A 23077-nucleotide genomic window follows, 5' to 3' on the forward strand; every position below is an offset into this window, starting at 1 on the left:
AGTCAACGCCGTGTCCTCCGCCTGCTTCCTCACTCTCCGCATGCTCCGCAAGATCTTCCGCTGGATCCCCGCCGACACCAGAAAAACCGTGACCCACGCCCTTGTCACGAGTCGCCTGGACTACGGCAACACCCTCTACGCCGGGACCACCGCCAAACTCCAAAACCGCCTGCAACGCATCCAAAACGCCTCGGCCCGCCTCATCCTCGACGTACCCCGCAACAGCCACATCTCCGCACACCTGAGACACCTGCATTGGCTCCCAGTCAGCAAAAGGATCACCTTCCGTCTTCTCACCCACGCACACAAAGCCCTCCACAACAAGGGACCGGAATACCTCAACAGACGCCTCAGCTTCTACGTCCCCACCCGCCCCCTCCGCTCCGCTGGCCTCGCACTTGCTGCCGTCCCTCGCACCCGCCGCTCCACGGCGGGTGGGAGATCTTTCTCCTTCCTGGCGGCCAAGACCTGGAACTCCCTCCCCACCAGCCTCAGGACCACCCAGGACCACTCCGCTTTCCGGAGACTCCTAAAGACTTGGCTGTTCGAGCAGCGATAACCCCCCCCTTTCCCCCCTAGCGCCTTGAGACCCGCACGGGTGAGTAGCGCGCTTTATAAATGTTAATGATTTGATTTGATTTGATATGAAAGATGGCAAGACACTAGCTACTTACAATATTCCTGTTTTCCTGTATTTAACTCTGTTTTAACAAATATAAACACACTGCCATAAATGCCTCATTTCTGCTTATGGCTGTTCATTTCAAGCAAACATAGTTGGAAAGAAATTAAAAACTGCTATTCCATTTCTTTGTTTAAACAAAGCTCTGTGACCTGCCAATCACTTTGTGTTTTGTCTCTAGAAATATACTTTATGACATTACAATTAAATTGTGGTAATTTAATGTAGAATTGTAATTCAATTTTCTTATTGTATTTATATTGAGCCTTGATCCCACAACAACACTGTAATAAGAAAACTACAGATGAGTTTCATACTTATATTGCTACCTTTCACATATTGCAACGTATTATGTGTCACTGACTTGTTCCGCAATCATTTTAAGACACATGCTTGTAGGTTCTGCATTTTTAAAGTTATGGAACTCTGAGGTGTAATGCAATGTCCACAGGTTTGACTAACACGACTAACACGACAAAAGGAATCTATCACATCACACCACTTTTAATTAATTAAGGTAACAGTTTTTAATATTTAGTTCAGATCTGGTCATAGAAGACATCTGTGCACCTTGCATATCTCCACAACAGATGAGTTAAAGCAGATTTACAACAGGTAACTAGGTATGTAATATTGTAGTGGTGCGTAACAAATGTGGTTAAGAACAGGTGACCACAAAAAAAAATTTAGAGGTGTTCAGGGTAAAGGTCAGAATGAAAAAGATTTTAAAGAGAAAACGATGATCCTGAGTTTTTTCCTGATGATCTAGAGAGAGATGGCAGTCTAAACTGCAGGGAAGCTGCTCCAGAGTGCCTGGGCAGATACGAATCACTGTCTTATTGTCTTTTATTCCTCCTTCTGTTCTCTTCATGAGTGCTTGAATTGCTAATAACAGCAATTTAGCGCTGTGGATGATGCCTATGTGGCAAGGGGAGGCAGGTTGGTGTGTATTATCATCAAGATTATGTAAAGTGACTTGAATTCAATGATTAATGGTGGTGGCAGCTAGTGAAGTTCTTTTAGGGTTTGGATGTTGCACCATATTTTCATTTTCTCATAATAGGGTGGACGTAGAGGAGGTTATCCTGGAATAAATTAAGGTGGGTTTGGTGGGTCTGGAGTTTGGTCTGCGCTGTATTACCTCTTCAATATGGGAAAGTCTCTGAGCTTTTACTGTGGAATGAAATATGTTGGTCAGGAAGAATGGTTTGATCATGTCAAAGAGTCTCACCTTGAAACAAGTTACTTGACATTTCCATTTACCATAGTCCTTGAACTTCAGGCATGTATCTGTATAAAAACCAAGGCTCTTAGCATTGTTAGGAAGCAAGGCTAGAGGCATTGCTTATGCTCGGAAATTGACTTATGCTTGGCATATACTTGACTTGCACTGAGCCTATTCAGGGTAGAAAAACAGAATGGAGCCTGCAGATTGCAACCTAGGCTGTGCAAGCACAGCACCCACACTAAAGGACAGCATACACATCAATTCCCTACACTACCCAGTGTAAGAAATTAGGTTTCTGGTTAGATAGTGTATGCACGTAAGTCAGGTGAACCCACCCACTCTAGTCAGGGCAAGAGAGTTACACGTCCAAGATAGCCCTGATCACTTCCTTGGTAGCTTGGCATGAGCAGTCAGGCTTATCCAAGAGGCAATGTGTAGAGCATTTGCACAACATACACAACACATGTGACACTATCCCCACCACATAGGAAACACAACACCAAGTTATATAAAAATAAACTGTATTGTACACAACATAATTAAGCCAAACACAACATGTCAGTAATACCCAGCTACCCAAGCAGTTTTCAGAACATTAAACAATACTGTTACTCTGCAGAAACCAGCAGTAGTTACACATAACCACGGTTACTTATTATTTTGCACCATAAGCAGTAGTCAGGAATCACATTACTGCAGAAATGCACTTGCCATGAAAGTATCATAAATGCCCATGCTAGGAACATTGGAAAACACATGGCAATTCATAAAAACATATCAGCATATCATTCCCATAAAAGGAACATTAGAAAGTATATGGGACATAATTCCAAAAACAGGTTAGCATAACAGTCCTAGCATGCCCGTAAAAGGAATATCAGGAAAATACAGGCAACGCCTGAGCAGCAGCCATAACTATGTAAATGCCAACAAAAGTACCTGTTTTTAATGCTGAAGGCACCTCCAGTGCCAGAAATACTTGGAGAAAACCAATTATTGCAAAGATTACCCGCAATCCCTTCAAAGAGCTTCCGGGTCATGGCGGTGATTTCAGCAGTCCCAAACGAGCTTCCCAAAAGGAAGCACTCTTCAAGCACTCCAGGCCCAGCAGAAAAGAGCTCTTCAAAGCGCTATGGCCCTCAAATAAAAAGCGCTATCAAGGGGCTTGCTCAGAAACTAAAGTGCTCTGTTTTACACTTGCAGAAATCTATGACAGAGCGGTCCTGTGCTTAGATGCAAATTGATGCGGGGTGCAGGGGCTACAGTACCAATCCTCTGGAGACAGAAAAGGGGGGGGCACAGGGCTGCAGGGCCCAACAACAAGACCAGCACAAGAATTGGTGAGTCCATCCAGTAGCGTTCTGGGTCCAGTTCCAAGTATGTTTCTTGTCTAAATAGTGGGGGAAAATCCCCTGTACTTATACTCAGTTTTGAAAAGCATTTTCAATGATGGGAAGAGGGGGTTTCAACCAGTTACAACTGGTTCTAGGAGTGTCCCCTCTTTCCTCCAGCACAGGCTCCAAACATCAGCTGGGGGTAAACAACCTTTTAGTGTGAGGCCAGGACACAGGCTTTACAGATGGAGATGTGCCCTGTCTCCCTTCTCTCAGCCCAGGAAGACTATTCAAAATGCAGATGCACTTCTGTGACACCTCCACCCTCACTGTGTACAGGCTGTCTGAAAAGCACAAAGCACAACTATCACTCTGCCCAGACGTGGATTGGAGTCAAGCTGCAAAACAACAGAATCAGAAGCACAGAGAAATGCTCACTTTCTAGAAGTGCCATTTCTGTAATGGTAATGACAAACCCACCAAAACCAGTAAGCAGCATTTGTTATTACCATTACAACCATACCAAACATGCCTAAGCTGCCCCTCATAAATAAGACAATACCGCTAGTCATAAGGCAGGGCATTTCCAATGCAATCCTATTAGAAGGCAGCACTCACAGCAGTGAGAAAACAAATAGGCTGTTTTCACTACCAGGACATACCACACTACTATGCACATGTCAACATACATAGCACCCTGCCCATAGGGCTAGCTCGGGCCTACCTTAGGGGTGACTTGCATGTAGTAAAAGGGTAGATCTGGGCCCGGCAAGTACATTTATATGCCAGGTCCCTGTGGCAGAAAACTGCACATGCAGGCCCTGCGCTAGCAAGCCTGAGACAGTTGTGAAAGGCTAGTTCAGTGGGTGGTGCAAGCAGCGCTGCAGACACACTAGCAGCATTTATTTTACAGGCCCTGGGCATAGCAATACCATTGTACAAGGGATTTACAGGTAAATTAAATATGCCAATTATGTATAAGCCAATCATACAAACTTTAGTGGGGAGAGCACCTGCACTTTAGCACTGATCAGCAGTGGTAAAGTGCTCAGAGTCCTAGAGCCAATAGCAAGAAGTCAGAAACAAAATAGGAGGAAGGAGGCAAAAAGTCTGGGGATGAACCCACAAAAAGGGCCACATCCAAAATCCAGTATACAATGAACTCTCATGTAGTCTGGAAATGCAGTGGCCAGCTTTCATATCTGGGTGCAACTTTATTTGCAGCCCACACTGATTTTGCTAGGAAATTGTGATACAATATGACAGTAGCCAGGACCTTTCTATGTGTTTGTAGAATTTCTGATGCAAAAGACCACATGCTTCCTTTCAGATTTGTGTTGAAGAATATTGGGAATACAGAGGAGCATTTTTAAAGTTGTGTCGTTTCATGGAAATAAACTATTTGAACACTTATTATGAACTCTTCTAAGACAGTGGGTTTGTTAGAAGGATTCTTAAGCCAAGGATATTTTGCTTATGCTATGGACAAATGTTAAAGTGTTCGGTATTAGAGTTCTATAATGTTAATAAAGAACGCTAAAATAAGAAATAGCGGAATATAATTTTTTATTAATGATCTTGTAGTGCTACATGATTTAAAGTGAAACTAAAACACTTCTTACGCGGAGATTCCACAGAGAAGAAGCTTGAGGTAGTTATTCAAGTCATAGGGAGAGTTACCCAATGTATTTTAAGTTACTCATTCTTTGTATGTTTAGTTTCAAAATTCCCACATTAAAGAACAGACAGTTGGGTATACAGAGATATTGTTAAATTATATCTTTTCACAGTTAAATGTTGAAACTTCATTGCAAGTTGCTGAAGCTAGCTCTTTGCCTTGCATATTCACTACATCCAGCAGACTTCACTGACAAGCATCAGTAAAAAGTCAGAGGGGTGGAGGCAATTGCCTCTCCTTTCTCTCTTATCTCATTGCCATTTACCTATCTATGACACTGGGCCTAATATCCTTCCATTTACGGTCTTTTTTGGATGCATAGGGAAATGCATCACTTCTGTTGTATTCCAACATAATGTTGCGTAAAAAGTGTATCATGACAGAAGGTAGGCAAGGGAAAAAGTCCTGGAACTGCATGGACTTAAGCAATCTTTGGATTTTGTATCAGTGCTTGCCCTCCTAATGAATAGTACCTCCCTTTTAGCTGGATTTGATACTTGGTAGAGTGTGAAAATCCAGCTCGAGTGGTATATATTAAATCTAGTAGCTTGTCAGGTGCTAATTGAAGTTTAAGGTTTAGCTTTGTGCTACTGGCACACTGATGTAGGTCAATGTCTTGGACAATTGTATTCCTAGAGGCTATGTAGGCCAATTTCATATTATGGGTGCCCATTCCTTCACTGCAACCACACATGATTCACCAGTTTCAACAAAAAAGATGTTACATGATGTTCATCTATGCCTCAATGGAAACTCAATATGCTTCCTGGGTTCCTAGCATGATGCAGCCATCCGAGATTCAAGTCTTGGCAAGATTACAAAGACCAAGATAATGGTGCTCTGTCTTACTGTCAGATATACTCACAGATCTGAGCACCATACTGCACCTCTATCTTGTGCTCAAACTACTCATAACTTCCTTGCTAACCCCATTGGTGACTGTGAACACTGCAGATTACAAGGATAATGACACCCTAGCACAACATGACAAATAAATTGTACATGATGTAAAATAGAGAAAACAACTAGATTCAAAACACCAAAACAACAAGGTGTTAGTTGAAATGTTTAGATTAATCTCAGTCACTGGCAATAGCTCGGGCCACATCCCAGTCCACCGTTTTACACCCACTATGCCACCTCAGTTTGGAACCAGCCATATGCAAATCAATCTTGACCCTGCTTCCACAGGGAATTTCATGAACAAAAATCATTATTTATATACATTTTAAATTAATTATCCTTTTGGACACCTGCAAAGTCATGACAGTCAGGGTATGTGCTCCATCCCCACTTCTGTTCATTTATTTTCAGGGCACCATGTTGCATAATGATGGCCACAACAGAAGTTTTTCTGTGATAGCCAACCAATGAGAGCAAGAGGGATTTACAAATTGTCAAAGCCTATTTGAAATCCTCAATGCACAATGGGAGAAAGACCTCCCTAGTCACGTGCATTTATTGTTTTAATTGGATTTATGAATGGATTCCTGAATCAACAGAACAGCTGCATATTAATGGCCCAAACATCTCTAATATATAAACTGTTCATTGCCCAACCAGAAGTCAATTCAAATATTAATTTCACAAGAACTACTGAATGGATTTACACAAATGCAAAGACACTTCCTCGAATAAAGTTCTACTTGCCTACCAAGTGTAAAGTAAATCTGTTCAACTACTTTTTCTACATTGAGGAGCAAAGAATCCTGTCCAAGTTAAAATGGGATCTTCACGACACTCACCAGAAAGAACCCAATGTTTGGCCAACCCATCACTGCACATGGTTTAAGCCAGTGCCCAGCAGTGTGTTGGGTGCCTCCGAAAATGTTGGTTGCTCCTATGGAGATGGAGCGCAAGGTCTGACAGAAGACCAGGCCCTGCAACCAAATCCCTACTTCATAGGGGGGCATTGTCCACAGGTTGCTGCAGGGGGTTCACATGTGCTTAAGTTTGAATATGAACAAAAACCTCATAACTTAATGAGATAAAGCAAAGGTTAAAGTGACAGTATAGGAAAGTATATTTATAAGATCTCAGCCTACGTCTACAAATGTACTGAAAAAATCAAAGGGTAAAGTGACGTTATTGCTAGATCTTGAAGTGAGATAAAAACAAACATTTAAAAATGAAAAAAACGAAATTCCCCAGTTACAGGTTACTGAGCTTGCTATAACTATATCCCAATCAAGGACTGCCTAGACCCAACATAATTACATCATTCATAACATGCTAAAATACATCATTGAACATTGAAGGCATCGCTGATGACATATAAAATGACATTACTGACGACTTCACAGGTGCCATCATCTATTTACTGAGACAGCAAATGATAGGGTTTATGGACTTGGGACACCTGTGGCCAATTTTCTATCACCAGTCATTTGATAATAGACATAGGGGGATATTACAACTTTGGAGGAGGTGTTAATCCATCCCAAAAGTGACGGTAAAGTGACAGATATACCACCAGCCGTATTACGAGTTCCATAGGATATAATGGACTCGTAATACGGCTGGTGGTAAATCCGTCACTTTACCGTCACTTTTGGGACGGATTAACACCTCCTCCAAAGTTGTAATAACCCCCATAATGTTTGGCAACATGCGCGACACATAGCATATTTCTCAAGCCATTAACATTTAGTAGGTTTTATCCTCTTTTTACTGGTATTCACCCAATTAAGAAAAGAAGGGGCCTATTAACCTCTTAGGTGCGGGCGTCGGCCACTGGCCGACGCCCACACACCCTCCCTGGTGCGGGTCACGACCAGTGGCCGACACCAGGAAGGGCATTAATAAATCCTCAGGTGCGTTGCACCCGAGGATTTTTTATTTATTTTTTTACTCCCCCCGGGAGACACGGAAGCTACCGTGTCTCCCCCCGCCCCCCACCCGCCCCTTTGTGACGTCCGCTGACGTTGCAAAGGTGTTTTCCCCATGAAAGCAGGAAGCAGCCTTGCGGCCGCTTCCTGCTTTCATGGGGAAAACGGCCTTTTACACGTTCGGGAAGGCCTCGTAAGAAAGGGGAGAGTCTCCCCTTTCTTACGAGGCCTTCCTGAAAGTCTTTCCTGGCCCCCGATCGCAGCACAGTAGGGGCATATTAACTCATGTAAAATATATGCCCTCACATGTATCATAGTGCACCCTGTCTTAGGGCTGTGAGGCCTGCCAGAGGGGTGATTTATCTATATTGCATCCAGTGTTAGTGCGCATGGCACTCTGGGTAAGTGTCATGTCAAGTTTGCAACTTTAAATTCACCTTATCATACACTTGCAATGGCAGTCTGCATGAAGCTGGTGTGGGGTCTCTTAGAGTGTTACAATTGTTGCTGCAGCTCTCAAGGACCCTCTTCAGTTCCCATAGCCTAGGTATCAGGGGCACCATTTACAAGGGACTTACAATGGTGGCTAAAGTGCCAAGCATAGTAAAGTTTTGGGGAAATGGATTAGGCCCTGAGGACCCATTTAGTAGGGATCCAGGGCACTTACAGTTTGAAACACCATCATTTTCCAGGAAAAAAGGGGGGGGGGCACCATGTCAAAAAAGGCCCTTTCTCACAACCACTACATAAGATCTCTTTTCCTTTTATGGTTTTGAGAAAGTGCACTGAGTTTAAGCACATACTGGAGTCAGTTGTGAGAATTTTCCTAGTTGTGAATACATCCATGGATTCATCAGTCTCTCACCCTTCAGAGTTTGTTAAAATAAGTACAGATGAGTTAGGTAACAATTACTAGTGAAATGAAGCCCACCACAAGACAGCCAGTAAACTATTGGAAATTGATTTCTATAAACAAAACCTGTCATACAGTTGCTGCAGTGGTTATTCAGTCTCATACAGCTAGACCATACTTTCCTGAAAATGAAAGGTCAACTGTTAATGCCAGCGTCCGAAGACAGTTGCAAAAAGTTGATCAGTCTCTTTGTGAGTCACACATTGTGACACATTTCTCTGATGTTTGACACATTTGCTCATTCTACTGGAAATTAGGCCCTTAATCACAGTTGCATTATCTAACAGTATAGAATCGAATTGTGCAATATTTCACAATGTTCGGTCACAAAAGTATTCTGCATGATAATGGACATGAACTCCTGCCCTGAGCACCCCAACTGTACTGAAGTCTGGATTCCTAATGCTGATTTTTGTTGTAATGGGCAAACACAGATCATGTGTGTACACTGTGACCTGTCACCCGGATAGTGGTCTTGTTGGTCCACTTGTTGGCTACTGCCTTTACCAGGAAATAAGCTACATGAGCATGGTGAGGGCACTATACTGTGTTGTGATCAGTAGGAGTGAACAGGTCCTTTTTACCTGTGTCACTGGAGTGAGGCCTACAGGCTCACTGATTTAAAGTTCAGCTGCAGTGTGCTTAACTCATCTTTGGCCTACATCTGTTTGGTGTGTAGTGGTGCCTAGTCCATGAGGGGAGTACATGTGCTGGATGCATGTGTGCCTGTGAGAGTTACAATACAGGGCAATGCAGTACTGTGGATGTGCTAGGTGTATGTGACCCCATGAGTGGTACAATACATGAAGGAGTTAGTGCAGTGTTTGTATGTTGCATACATGTGCTTGGTGTATGTGTGTCTGTGAAAGGTACAATACATGGCTCACTCTGGGTTCCATTTTGGGAGACCCACAGTTGCATAGTGAAACATGAGAAGGTAGAAGAATACCCCCAGAACGATGTGTGTATTGCTGCATTTCTTCATGTAAGCTGGGTGGGACAGACTGGAGAAGGGAGAAGCAGGCTCCCTTGGTACACTTAAAAGGATGCTCTTTGATTCAGAGAGAGGTGACAAGTAAGGGTCTGGGGCACATCTCGGGAAGGAGATGGGAGTTGTTAATAGACAATAAAGAGTAGTTCTGACGACCTGGGCTATCTTCTTGATACATATCACTGTGGCTGACATCCGGTACTCTTATCACTCCCATGGCCTGTGTTGTGAGGCTATCAGCTTTGGATTTGCTCCTGCTGTGACACTGCTTTCTGGAGGAAGAGAGAACAGAGGAGTGGGCACTTTAAAAGGAAGTACAGCTCTAAATGTAAACTTCAAAGACTCATATTCTAAATCACACTGGTGGAAATGGGCTATAAGAAGGGGAGCTTGAGACTCAAAAAATAGTTAACTGTTAAGCAGTCAGTCGGGCTGTGTGAGGAGGAAACGCACTCCAAAACTTCTGTCTCTGACCAGGACTGGGTGCCAAGGCCTGCTAGTCTACCAGCTGGATGAGCTGACATCACCCAGGGAATCCAAGGCCACCTGCCCTGGAGCCTGCAGCATCATCGCTTGCCCACTTGCCAAGACCAGTGTGACATGTGAGGAAGAGGAGAGCGTTAGAGGAAGTGAGGTTCAGTGGGGAATCCTGTTATGTGGACTCCCTTAGTAAGGCGGGGGAGACGGATTCTGCACCAATCAGGTTGTTTCCCATGACTCACTGCTGATCATGACTTTTTAAGACACAAAATTGCATTCTCTTTGGGATGGAAGCTTTGAATTTACATCGCTTCAGCTTGTACCTGACAGAAATATAACATGATAGTTCAATAAAATATTTAAATGTCTATTCTGAAACACTAGGCACTACAATGTATTTTCTTCTTTTCAAAAATAGACCCCTAGTTCATTTTTATGATGGTACATTTCAAGAAACGAGAATAATCATAAAAGTAGATGGGCCCACGACAAAATGCCCCACTCACTCACTGTTGCTGTTTTAAAATGTCTTCGGGAACATTTGTTGAACAAAGTGAAATATGAGAAGTGACTGAAAGTTAACTATACAAGGAGCCACCGTGATGACAAGAACATTTTAAATTACTTTAAATTAAGTAACCCCAGGCCTGAAAGTAATCACATGTCTTCCTCTGTGTCTGGCCCACTGATGTTAACAGTGCACGTATGGAAAATAAATGTTTCAGATTTTGCAAACATGCATTTAACTGAAGGTTCAAAAATAATCAAACAATTTCTCCCTTATAAAGTACTGAGAAAGGTCTCCCGCGCTGAAGCCTCGGTCTGTAGCCAGGCTCTCTTGGGCAGTGGTTAATTTTCAGTCGAAGCCCTGCCGTGAAAGCCCGAAAAGCCACAGAGTTAATAAAATCCAGGCAGAGAAAGTGAAGACCAGCCCAGGAATGTGCATTCAAGGGACTTCCAGCTCGGTTCAGCTGTGTGAGGTCTGGCTGAGTCACGCACTGCCACACATCTGACTGGCACAAACAGCGAAGCCTGGCCCCAGACTGCGGGACCTGGCATCCGGACACAAATTGGGTGCAGGCTCCAACGTTTTCCTGGTGCAAGCAGTCAGTCAGGCCCTCTTAAAACAAATAGAACTGATCTGAAAGGATCTCACAGCTTGTAAGGCCAAGCACTATAAACTACTTATGCGTTTTCCATGTTGAGACCCACTGCAAATTAGCTTAGAAATTGAGAATAAAACATGTTCATCTTTTGGCAGAGTTATTTAGAGAGTTCAATCACTTTAAAATACAAGTATAAATACAAATCTGGATTGTTAAATCGGCAACATTGCTCACTGATTCTACTCTGAACGTTGCACTAAGTTAAAGGCACAATGTGTTCCTCCTTTTGAAAATAATTCTTGCTATTTAGCGTTCATTTGTAAAATAGACATTTACTGGATATAAACTCCATCTTGTACAGCTGCCACAATATGTTAGTAATAACTTCAGCTAGGAACTGCAAGCTGATTCGTGTTAAGTTCCATTATGAGGCAGTCATAATCTTGTAAAACATTAATGTTTAGGGGGAGTATTTTATCGGTTTTTCTAAATGTTTCCTTGCAATAATATTTTGTTTAATTAGTAAACGGCGCAGTTAGTCATAATTTTTTATTCCTCACGGTAATAATACTTAGAATTTACAGGTGTAGTTGCAGCTATTGAGATATATTACAAAGCAGAGTGCAATATTCTGATGAAATACTGTGAGGATATGGGGCCAGATGTAGGAAGCACTTTGCGAGTCGCAAACGGCAAAATTTGCCGTTTGCGACTCGCAAATGCGTGTTTCCTATGCAGAAATGCATTTTGCGAGTCGTTACCGACTCGCAAAATGCATTTCCGAATCGCAAATAGGAAGGGGTGTTCCCTTCCTATTTGCGATTCGCAATGGTATGCAATTCCATTTGTGACCGCTTATGCGGTCGCAAATGGAGTCGCAGTTACCATCCACTTGAAGTGGATGGTAACCCATTCGCAAACGGGAAGGGGTCCCCATGGGACCCCTTCCCCTTTGTGAATGGACCCCAAAATATTTTTTCAGGGCAGGGAGTGGTCCAAGGGACCACTCCCTGCCCTGAAAAAAACGAAACAAAAGGTTTCGGATTTTTTTAAATGCAGCTCGTTTTCCCTTAGGGAAAACGGGCTACATTTAAAAAAAAAAAAAACTGCTTTATTGAAAAGCAGGTCGCTAACATGGAGGCCTGCTGACTACAGCATGCCTCCATGTTAGCGAGTGCCTATACTCGCTATGGGGCCGCAATTTGCGACCCACCTCATGAATATTCATGAGGTGGGTCATTGCGACCCCATAGCGAGTTGCAGTCGGTGTCTGAGACACCGTACTGCATAGCAATTTGCGAGTTGCAAATTGCGAGTCGGAAGGACTCGCAATTTGCAACTCGCAAATTGCTTCCTTCCTACATCTGGCCCATGATTCTGTCGGGCTTATTCTGAAGCCCGATTTAGAATAGATTCTGGGGCTTAGTCCACCAACCAAATGATAAAGAGAGTTGCGTTTTCACAAATGACCAAATACATATGCAAATCGCCTCCACTTGTCTTCGTTATGTCTAAATATTTTTACATGTACTAGTTGAGGAGATCCTGAGAATGTTAGGGGATTTACTTTTTCAGCATTTTTGAAATATTGGACTATTTGGACTGTTTCGACAAGTCAAGGCCTAATCTGAAATAAACTAATGTGAAAACTGACCTACAAACGTATTGCGGGAGAGCTGTGAAGTGAAAAAGCAAAGATAATGCAAATAACTCTTTCACCGCTGGTGCTCCAGAGAGTACTGTCTCCTGCACTCTGCTGGTAAAATCTTTATATATATAAAGGTAGCCAAGTAAACTCTCTAACAGACTCTCAAGAGCAGCAGTATATTTGTAACACAATTACATTGAAACTGAGTTAGCATCTTTTTGTAGTATTACTGCAGCCCTTGTGACAGACAACACCAAGCCAATAGGCAGTGCTTAATTTGTGCTTGTTGTTTCCGGGACTGAGCACCGGCACTTATTTTTGAGGGCCGGGGTTTATTCTTCTGCCTCAAGCATTTGCTGTGAGCAAAAGACACATATGGGAAAGACGGAGCAAGGGAAAAACGAAAAAGAGTCACAAAGAGAGAAAGTAGAAAGCTGCTAGAGTGAGCTGAAGAGGCAGGGAGTGGCTTTATATGGATTGAAGAGGCCCCAGATGGCTTCAGGATTACGCCGCCTCAGTATTCCATGTTCCCACATTTAATTGCAGCAGCCACGTGTTTAAGAGGAGGACTTTAGGCACGGCACGGCACGTTTTTATTTACAAATTAAGCACTGCCAATAGGTGAAATCTTCTTATATCACCTTCTGGTTGTCAACTTCATTAGGCACCAGACACAATCCTACAGAGATGTAGCAACGTAATCAGTGAGTAGCCTTTAAGCAAACCTCCCTTCATCCATCTTTTGCAGTTGGAGGTTCTGAGATACTAGGAAAAAGGTAGCATGAGACCTGGTTCAATTGTCACACAGAGCAACATTAGAACACTTGTTAGGAAAGTAGGCAAAAGATACTGGTGGTAAGATATCTTGTCCTTCTACTTCCCTAAATAAAGAGTATCAGACCATGAAACCTTTGGGCAATTTGGTGTCAGTGACTTTGTTAAGTTTTGTCTGGCTACTTCTGTGCTTAGGTGGACACCTGCAGTGCAGGAGATCAAGGTCCCCAGCACTGTGGCTGGGGGAACACGGCATCAAGCAGCGCCTGTGAAGCAGACAGCGGTGGCCCGTGTACTACGGGGCCGCCAGCGGAGGAATGAATTTTGGTCCCACTACGATCGGAAAGGAGTGAGGCCGAGTGCAGCCCTCAAAGCTTGATGAGTCACAACCTGACAGCCCACAACGGCTGCAGACAAAAGCAGGCTCAAGGGGAGCAGCAGATGTGGACACCTGAAAAAGGCGAATCTATGATGTTCTCGCTGTTGTCAGGGGGTGCAGAGATACAGGGTAGAAGACCATCCCTATGATATGAAGCCAGTTTGGAACTGTGCAAGATAGCTAGGGAGGAATCAAGAACTGTCTGGTTGCGCACTCAAGACTCCAACTGTAAGGGGCAAGTCTGGAGCCTGCCCATGTAGTAAGTCTCACAGCAAGACATACAGTGGGCTGGGGTTAGCTGGGCCACAGAACAGTGGCACCTAGCAATGAGATATAAGGAAGAAGTATGAGTTTCGGGTTGGGATACCTACAGAGCCGGGGTCTCTGGGACCAAGCGATACCCTCGGAGTTCTGTGGATACAAGAGAGCCTTAATATAGTGTGGGGCCAGGCCGGCTGAAAGAGCACAGGCCCTTCCGAGGAATACTGTGAACCAAACAGATCAGCCCAAAGGGACCAGGAGGTGACTGCATCAAGGTGCCAGGCTCATTTGAGGGATGGTGGGAAACCAGAGAGGCCAGCAGCTGCTGTGGGGTTGGGGGGCTGACCTTGGCAGGCGGTGGTGACTACCATTGTGCCCTATTGAAAACATGGTACTGCACAAACACCCACAATAAGAGGTGATAGGGGTCCTGGAGCATCTCAGTAAACAAAACTAGATAAATACACCCTGCCAGGGACACAGTGAGAGAGGCAATGATAGGGAAGACAGGCAAGGCATAGAAAACCCAGTCCCAGGGTAATGAATCCCTCACCTCAAAGACATCATGTAGGCCATACAAGGGTTCAGGAGCTCCCTAGAACTCATGATAGATTCAGTCAGAACAGAGGTCACACTGCTCAGGACAGACCTCCTCAATATGGGGGACAAGATTAAAGAGGCAGAAAAGTCAATCAAAGCCCTTATGGCAGAAATTCAAACCCTCACAAGCAAGTTGACAAACTGTGAACAAGTGCTGAAGTAGTGGAAGCCAGGCTAGAGGGCTTTGAGGGCCGCCCCAGGAGAAACAATATCCGGGTACTGGGAGACCTAGAGGGAACGGAGGGCCCAAGGGCAGACCTCTTATTGGAGGACCTAGTCCTCAATGCACTCAAGCACTCAAAATTTTTCTCCATTGAGTACACACACTCAGGGTACCAGGTGCTATATTGAGACCGGGTGCAGTGCCATGCACCATCATTGCCTGCATCTTTAACTACAGGTACTGAGATGTGATCCTTCAAGCTGCGCAACGGGCTCCTCAAGTCAAATATAAAAGCACAATGATTGGCTCTACCCAGACTTCACTCTTATAGTTCAAAGGTTCTACCGCAGGTTGAGTAAGTAAAGAAAATGAAGAAGAACCAAGGGCTTCAATTCTCAATGATATTCCCATCTGGCGGAGTGAGGAACTGCAATCGCACCTACCGGAGATGACCTGAGAATTTGGGTCACGAACGAGGCAGCAACACAGATGGAGTGGGACAGCACCTGAGACTTCCCCACAAAAAAAGTCTCACAAGACACCCTACCAAGTGAACTTCAAGGAGACCTATTTGGGGACACTGGCTGAGGCAGGGGCCATCATCAACAGTAACTGATCGGGCCGGGACTGCTAACTGCAGACTTAACTACACTTGTTCTACCTACTGAGCGATTACCTGGGGACTTCCGGGGGCATACGTGCATGACAATGTGACAATGCACAGTAAGACAATTTGGATTTGCGGCACAGCGGTGTGCTTCAGGCTGTGACCACTGCTCCACATGGTTGTTGATGTTTATTGGGCAAGAGGTGCTCTGCAAAGTTGTAGGGAGGGCAGGCATACAACAGGATGTTTTTGTTTTGAGTTGGTTGTTACTTCTTGTGTTGATCTGAATGCACTGGCTAGGCACACTGAAGAAAGTGAATGTACTCATTCACCTGAAAATGCAAAACAGTTTCCTGTAAATGCCTGAGAACCCAATCCCAGGGAGATACCAAGACACAATATCAGGAGGAACCTCCGTGAAGATAATGTCCTGGAATGTAAACAGGCTCGGGGACAAAATCAAGAGAGGGATGGTGTTGTAAAGTCCCCTTTTTGGGTGGTCACCCCCACTTTTTGCTGCTTGATGCTGTTTTTGTTCAGTCCTCAGTGCCAGTGCTCTTTCCCTTAAATTGTACTGTGAATGGTAAACACAACTGACAAGGATTTTACTACTCTTGTAAGACCCTAGTAAATGGTACCAGTGGTACTCAGGGGAGGGATGGTAAACAGGTCACCAGGGCTGCAACACTGATTGTGCCACCCTGCTTGACCCAAGTAAAGGCAGCTTGTCTGCTCAAGTTCGACTCTGCCCACATCAAGTACAGGTACAGTCTCTTCACCTCATAGCACAGGCCAATCACCTCTAGGGCAGGCCTTGCATAGCCCAGGAGGCAGGGTGCACTGTGTTGTGAGTGTAGACATATATGCATGAGACTATATGACCCTGTGATATCATTTAGCTCCTTCGCTGCCAGGCCTTTTCCCCCTCAGGTGCCAGGCCTTTTTTTGGCTATTTGGGGCAGGGCGCGCTTAGTCCTTCATAACTTTTTGTCTACATAAGCTACCCACGCCAAATTTGCATCCTTTTTTCCAACATCCTTCGAATTCTAGAGGTTCCCAGACTTTGTGGGATCCCCTGAAGGAGACCAAGAAATGAGCCAAAATACAGCAATATTTTCATTTATTTAAAAAAAAAATTGGAAAAAGGGCTGCAGAAGAAGGCTTGTGTTTTTGTCCCTGAAAATGGCATCAACAAAGGGTTTGCCGTGCTAAAATTCCGAGCTTTCAGGAACAGGCAGATTTGAATCAGAAAACCCAATTTTTCAACACAATTTTGGCATTTTCCTGGGACATACCCCATTTTAATGATTTTTTGTGCTTTCAGCCTCCTTCCAGTCAGTGAAAGAAATGGATGTGAAACCAATGTTGGATCCCAGAAACCTAAACATTTCTAGTAAACAAAATTCTGAATTCAGCAATGGGTAATTTGTATAGATCCTACAAGGGTTTCCTACAGAAAATAACAACTGAAATAAAAGAATATTGAAATCTGTAACTTTTTCCTGCGATGTCAGATTTTTGATACCATTACGTCTGCTGGACTCTTTTGGTTGCAGGGATATATAGGGCTTGTAGCTTCATCAAGAACCCTAGGTACCCAGAGCCAATAAATGAGCTGCACCTTGCAGTGGCTTATCATTCTATGTTGGGTATACAGCAATTCATTTGCTGATTTCTAAAGAGTGAAAAATAGGTATCAAGAAAACCTTTGTATTTCCAAAATGGGTACAAGGTAAGGTGTTGAGAAGCAGTGGTTATTTGCACATCTCTGAATTCCGGGGTGCCAATACTAGCATGTGAAATACAGGGCATTTCTCGAATAACATCTTTTTTACACACTCTCCTATATCTGGAAGGAAATAATGAAGAGAAAGACATGGGGCAATAACACTTGTTTTGTTATTTTATGTTCCCCCAAGTCTCCTGAATAATACCTCACTTGTGTGGGTTGTCCTAGCACCTGTGTGAGGAAATGCACCAAAACACAACATGGACACATCACATTTTCCCAAAGAAAACAGAGGTGTTTTTGTAAAGTGCCTACCTGTGGATTTTAGCATCTAGCTCAGGCGGCACCTAGGGAAACCTACCAAACCTGCACATTTTTGAACACTAGAGACCTAGGGGAATCCAAGATGGGGTGACTTCTGGGGCTCCCACCAGGTTCTGTTACCCAGAATCCTTTGCAAACCTCAAAATTGGCTAAAAAACACTTTCTCCTCACATTTCGGTGACAGAAAGTTCTGGAATATGAGAGGAGCTACAAATTTCCTTCCACCCAGCACTCCCCTGAGGCTTCCGATAAAATTTTTACCTCACTTGTGTGGGTAGGCCTAGTGCCCAGCAACAGGAAATTCCCCAAACCACAACGTGGACACATCACATTTTTCCAAAGAAAATGGAGGTGTTTTTTGTAAAGTTCCTACCTGTGGATTTTGCCCGCTAGTTCAGTCTGCTCCTATGGAAACCTACCAAACCTGTCCATTTTTTTAAACTAGAGATCTAGGGGAATTCAAGATGGGGTGACTTGTGGGGCTCTCACCAGGTTCTGTTACCCAGAATCCTTTGCAAACCTCAAAATTTGGCTAAAAAACTATTTTTCCTCACATTTCGGTGACAGAAAGTTCTGGAATTTGAGAGGAGCCACACATTTCCTTCCACCCAGCATTCCCTCAAGTCTCCCGATAAAAATGATACCTCACTTGTGTGGGTAGGCCTAGTGCCCGCGACAGGAAATGCCCCCAAAACACAACATGGGCACATCACATTTTTCCAAAGAAAACAGAGGTGTTTTTTGCAAAGTGCCTACCTGTGGATTTTGGCCTCTAGCTCAATCGGCACCTAGGGAAACCTACCAAACCTGTGCATTCTTGAAAACTAAAGACCTAGGGGAATCCAAGATGGGGTGACTTGTGGGGCTCTCACCAGGTTCTGTTACCCAGAATCCTTTGCAAACCTCAAAATTTGGCTAAAAAAACACTTTTTCCTCATATTTCGGTGACAGAAAGTTCTGGAATTTGAAAGGAGCTACAAATATCCTTCCACTCAGCGTTCCCCCAAGTCTTCTGATAAAAATTACACATCACTTGTGTGGGTAGGCCTACTGCCCAGCGACAGGAAATGCCCCCAAAACACAACATGGGCACATCACAATTTTCCCAAAAAAACAGAGGTGTTTTTTGCAAAGTGCCTACCTGTGGATTTTGGCCTCTAGCTCAGTCGGCGACTAGGAAAACCCACAAAACTTGTGCATTTTTGAAAATTAGAGACCTAGGGGAAACCAAGATGGGGTGAATTGTGGGACTCTCACCAGGTTCTGTTACCCAGAATCCTTTGCAAACCTCAACATTTGGCTAAAAAAACACTTTTTTCTCAAATTTCGGTGACAGAAAGTTCTGGAATCTGAGAGGAGCAACACATTTCCTTCCACCCAGCATTCCCCCAAGTCTCCCGATAAAAATGGTAACTCACTTGTGTGGGTAGGTCTTGTGCTCGCAACAGGGAATGCCCCAAAACACTATCTGGTCACATCAAAATTATCAAATGCAAAACTACCTGGGTGGCACCTGTGTTTTTGTTCCTGGGCTCAGGAGCCATCTAGGGAAACCTACCAAACCCAGACATTTCTGAAAACTAGACATCGGAGGGAGTCCAGGGAGGTATGACGTGCGTGGATCCCCCAATGTTTTCTTACCCAGAATCCTCAGCAAACTTCACATTTAGCCACAAAATCACATTTTTCCCACATTTCTGTGTGGAATCACCGCACCGGGACACATGTCCTCCCACCCAAAGTTCCCCTCAGTCTTCCGGTACAAATGATACCTCACTTGTGTAGGTGGGCCAAGTGCTTATAAAAGGGAAGGGCCAAAAACATGTCGAAATTAAGGGCGAACCAAAGTGGGTCCAAAAGGGCAGTTTGAAAAAAAACCTTGCCTAAGGGGGTCGCTCCCCACATATTAAAAAATAAATAAGAATAAATAAAATAAGAATCCAAGGTGCCTAGAGGTTTCTGCCCCCCCGGGGGCAGATTGGCCTATTTACAATATTCCGAAAAGGCCCAAAACAAATGTGCGCCTGCCCCAGGAACGTGACCCTTGCCTAGTGGGTCGCTCCCCTCATGTGAAACTGAAAAAAAATAATAATCCCTGTCTAGTGGTTTCTGCTTCCCTTGGGGGCAGATTGGCCTAATAAAAATAGGCCAAATTAATTTTGCCCCCAAGGTCTCTCCCCACATACAAAAAAAAACTAAAACAAACAAAAAAAAATCCCGGGTGTCTAGGGGTTTCTGCCCCCCCAGGGCTAAAAATAAATTGATCTCCTGGGGAGCGACCGTTGCTCCCCTTATTTCAATAAACACAAAAAACAAAAATTCCTGTTGTCTACTGGCATTTCTGCAGCTCGATCGCATCGCGATCGGGCAGCAGAAATGCTCAGAGAGACATGAAAGGAGAGGAAAGACCTTTCCTCTCCTTTCATGTCTCTCTGACCCCTCCACGTGATCGGAGGAGAAATGCTTTTTGATCGGTGCTGGAAGCTGAGCTTCCAGCGCGGAGGGGAAGGCCTCTGATGAGGTCAGCGAGCGTTAGCGTGGAGTCATCATCAAATGCCACGGGTGGGGTCGGAGGGCGGCGGGTGTAGAAGGGGAAGTGATTCCCCTTTTTTCCCTGCCCAGGGGAGGGGGGTGCTGACCAACGGGGGGACCGCTCCCTCCGGGGGCCCATAGCAGGACAAGCAGGTCTCGTCCTCAGCATCGGGCAACCATTGCTGAGGGTGAGACCAGCTCGTCCTGGGCACCCTAGGGGTTAAAACCTAATGCTGCTGCAAGTAACTGGTGCTCAATAGGATAACATTGTCAAACACTGTGCTTCTTAACCCTTAGCATGATTCTAAGGCCCAGGATTAGCTACCATAAACCCTGCTGGTGTCCTTTGACGATGACCAGCAAGTTGCCAGATTTCTCTTGCCTTGGCGTACTCCCCCAAGCCATTTGCCACCAAGACAAAAGTCTGCCCTCCTGCTGAATGTGCTAACACTTGCCCCAGGGCGGAGACAAAGGAACTGGGCAGGAAGGAGATCAATCCGGCACCCTCCCAGGATGGATAGTGTCTACAGTGATCAATGTAGTGAGCCTCAAAGGCTTTCACCACCCTGGATATGTAATCTCTTATCCCCCCACTCGAAGATAAAGCCCTCCTCCCTGTCCAGGCTGATAGGTGGGAAAATTAGTTTTGAAGGAGGTGTACAACTCCAAGAGGCTAGTCACACCTTTAGGGTGGGCTAGGGGATCTGTACAGCCGGGAAATAGTTATGCCTTGATGGCAAACTTTGAATTAGAGGGTTCTGGGTAAAAAACAGACATACCCCCACAAGAATTCATCACCTCAGGGGTCGACTAGCCGCATGGACAAGTAGCCCATTGGCCACTGTCCTTTACACACTTAATACCACTTAAATTGGATTTAAGGGGCTCCCCTGACAACAGAATCTTACTTTGAGTAAGACCAAAGAAAGTCAGTTACCTGTACTCCGGGAGTGGTAGTGGGGTTCACACCAGGTTTCCAGCTGCTACACCACTCCTGTCGACCTCTAGCCAACAAAGTACCTGTGGACCTTTTTTGCCACTGCCAAGGCTTGTCGGTCACCAGCCCAGTAACCAACCCATTCCTGGACACCACTGACTACAGAGCAACTCCCAACAATTGTGACCGACATCAACAACAACCTCTCTGCTGAAATCCTGCATCCTGAAGAAGGTGTATTCAACTAAGTGGCAACGCATCTTTGGCGTGACCCTGCCATGATTGACAGCTGCAACGCTACCTCTGCACCTGGAGCCGCCGGACATGATAGTGAAATTCCAGCTGTAGAATCCAGGCTCTGGGACCCCAAAGGCCTCTACTCTCTGAGGGTAGAGTGTAGATCCACCACCAAGAGTGTTTTTGTCAACTGCTGCAGATCCGGTCAGCACCAAGAACAAACAGAGCACCTCTGCACCCGGACTGACTGGGCAAGATAATAAGATACTGTTTGGTGAGACTTGGTCTAGGGACCCACAAGACCTGAACTCCTGAAGGATTCTACAGAACTCACCCAACAAGTGACCAATTACTAACTGTGCATTTCCCCCATTGACTTCAATGATATCTGTTTCACAACGAAAAGTTAATCTATTTTTAAATGCTTTAAAAATTTACAACTCCAGTTGTATATAAGATACAACGTTTGTTTGGGTGTCCAAATTAAGATGAAAATCTGCTTTATGTTTCTAAATTGCTGTATTTCTTTTGAGCTGTGTCATTTACTTAACATCCATGTGGGTGTTGTGACATGATTTACACATGTTCCTTTAAGAAGTCTGACTGCTCTTTGCCACTCTACCATGACTGAGCTAAGGGTTACTGGTGTGAGCCTGAGGTCCACTTCTGGGGAACGTATTAGTATTGCATGGAGTGAAACCCCCCGTCATACCACATAATACTGCCACCTTGCTACAGGTGGTATTAAAAAGATCTTGGACCAGAAACCAGATGTGGTCCTCCTACAAGAGGCCAATATAATGGGGAGCAACTATATAGCACTAGATAGACAAGATGGCTACACATGCCGGATACATGCCATGATCCACGGGGTGGTGTGTTCCCAAGGGGGCCGACCTTCCTGAATCCTCCCAGTCAGAGAATAGGTTTTTCAAAGAACACATGCACAGGAAGACCATGTCACTGACATAAGAAAACTACTACATCACATGCCAGGTGTCTTGGGGAGGGTCAGAGAGCAATGGGAATGAGTACTAGAAAGGTTAGAGGACAGTGAAAGGGAGGAAGCCTTAGCATCCTCTAGAGAAGAAACCTCTACACCGCTCGTACTATGCCCGCATGACAGTGGATAAGATGGGGAAGACCAGAGAAACCCACTGCATTCGTGAGTGTGGACAGATGGGTACCATCACACATATCCTATGGGAATGCCCAGGAAAACAAAAGTTCTGGACTGATGCAGATAATTCCATGAGAGGGGTGAGCAAAGGGGGTGCAACATTCTCCGCTAAATGGTGTATGTTGAATATTTCGAGAGATACAGCTCATGGCCACACACAATGAGCCTGGGTGACTCTGGGCTTGGCAGTGGCAAAATGGAACATTGGAAAAGCATGGGGAGCCGAGCAATCCCCGCGACTAGAAGCCTGGGAATGTGACATGGACTGGTGTCCAGAAGGGAGTCAAACTACTCCTGGGGCTGGAGGCCTGGAAATGGGGCATGGACTTGTGTCCAGAAGTGGGGTTAACTTTGGGAAGGCGGAAACTCCTATAGAGGTCAAGTCTGTGACACCCTAGCACAGAGACAAGGAAATAATTAACGCTGAAAAAGGAGTATGAATTGGGTGGGGAAGGGATTGTGAGGG

This window comes from Pleurodeles waltl, chromosome 9 (genome assembly GCF_031143425.1).
Source record: "Pleurodeles waltl isolate 20211129_DDA chromosome 9, aPleWal1.hap1.20221129, whole genome shotgun sequence".
In the NCBI taxonomy this organism is placed as follows: domain Eukaryota; kingdom Metazoa; phylum Chordata; class Amphibia; order Caudata; family Salamandridae; genus Pleurodeles; species Pleurodeles waltl.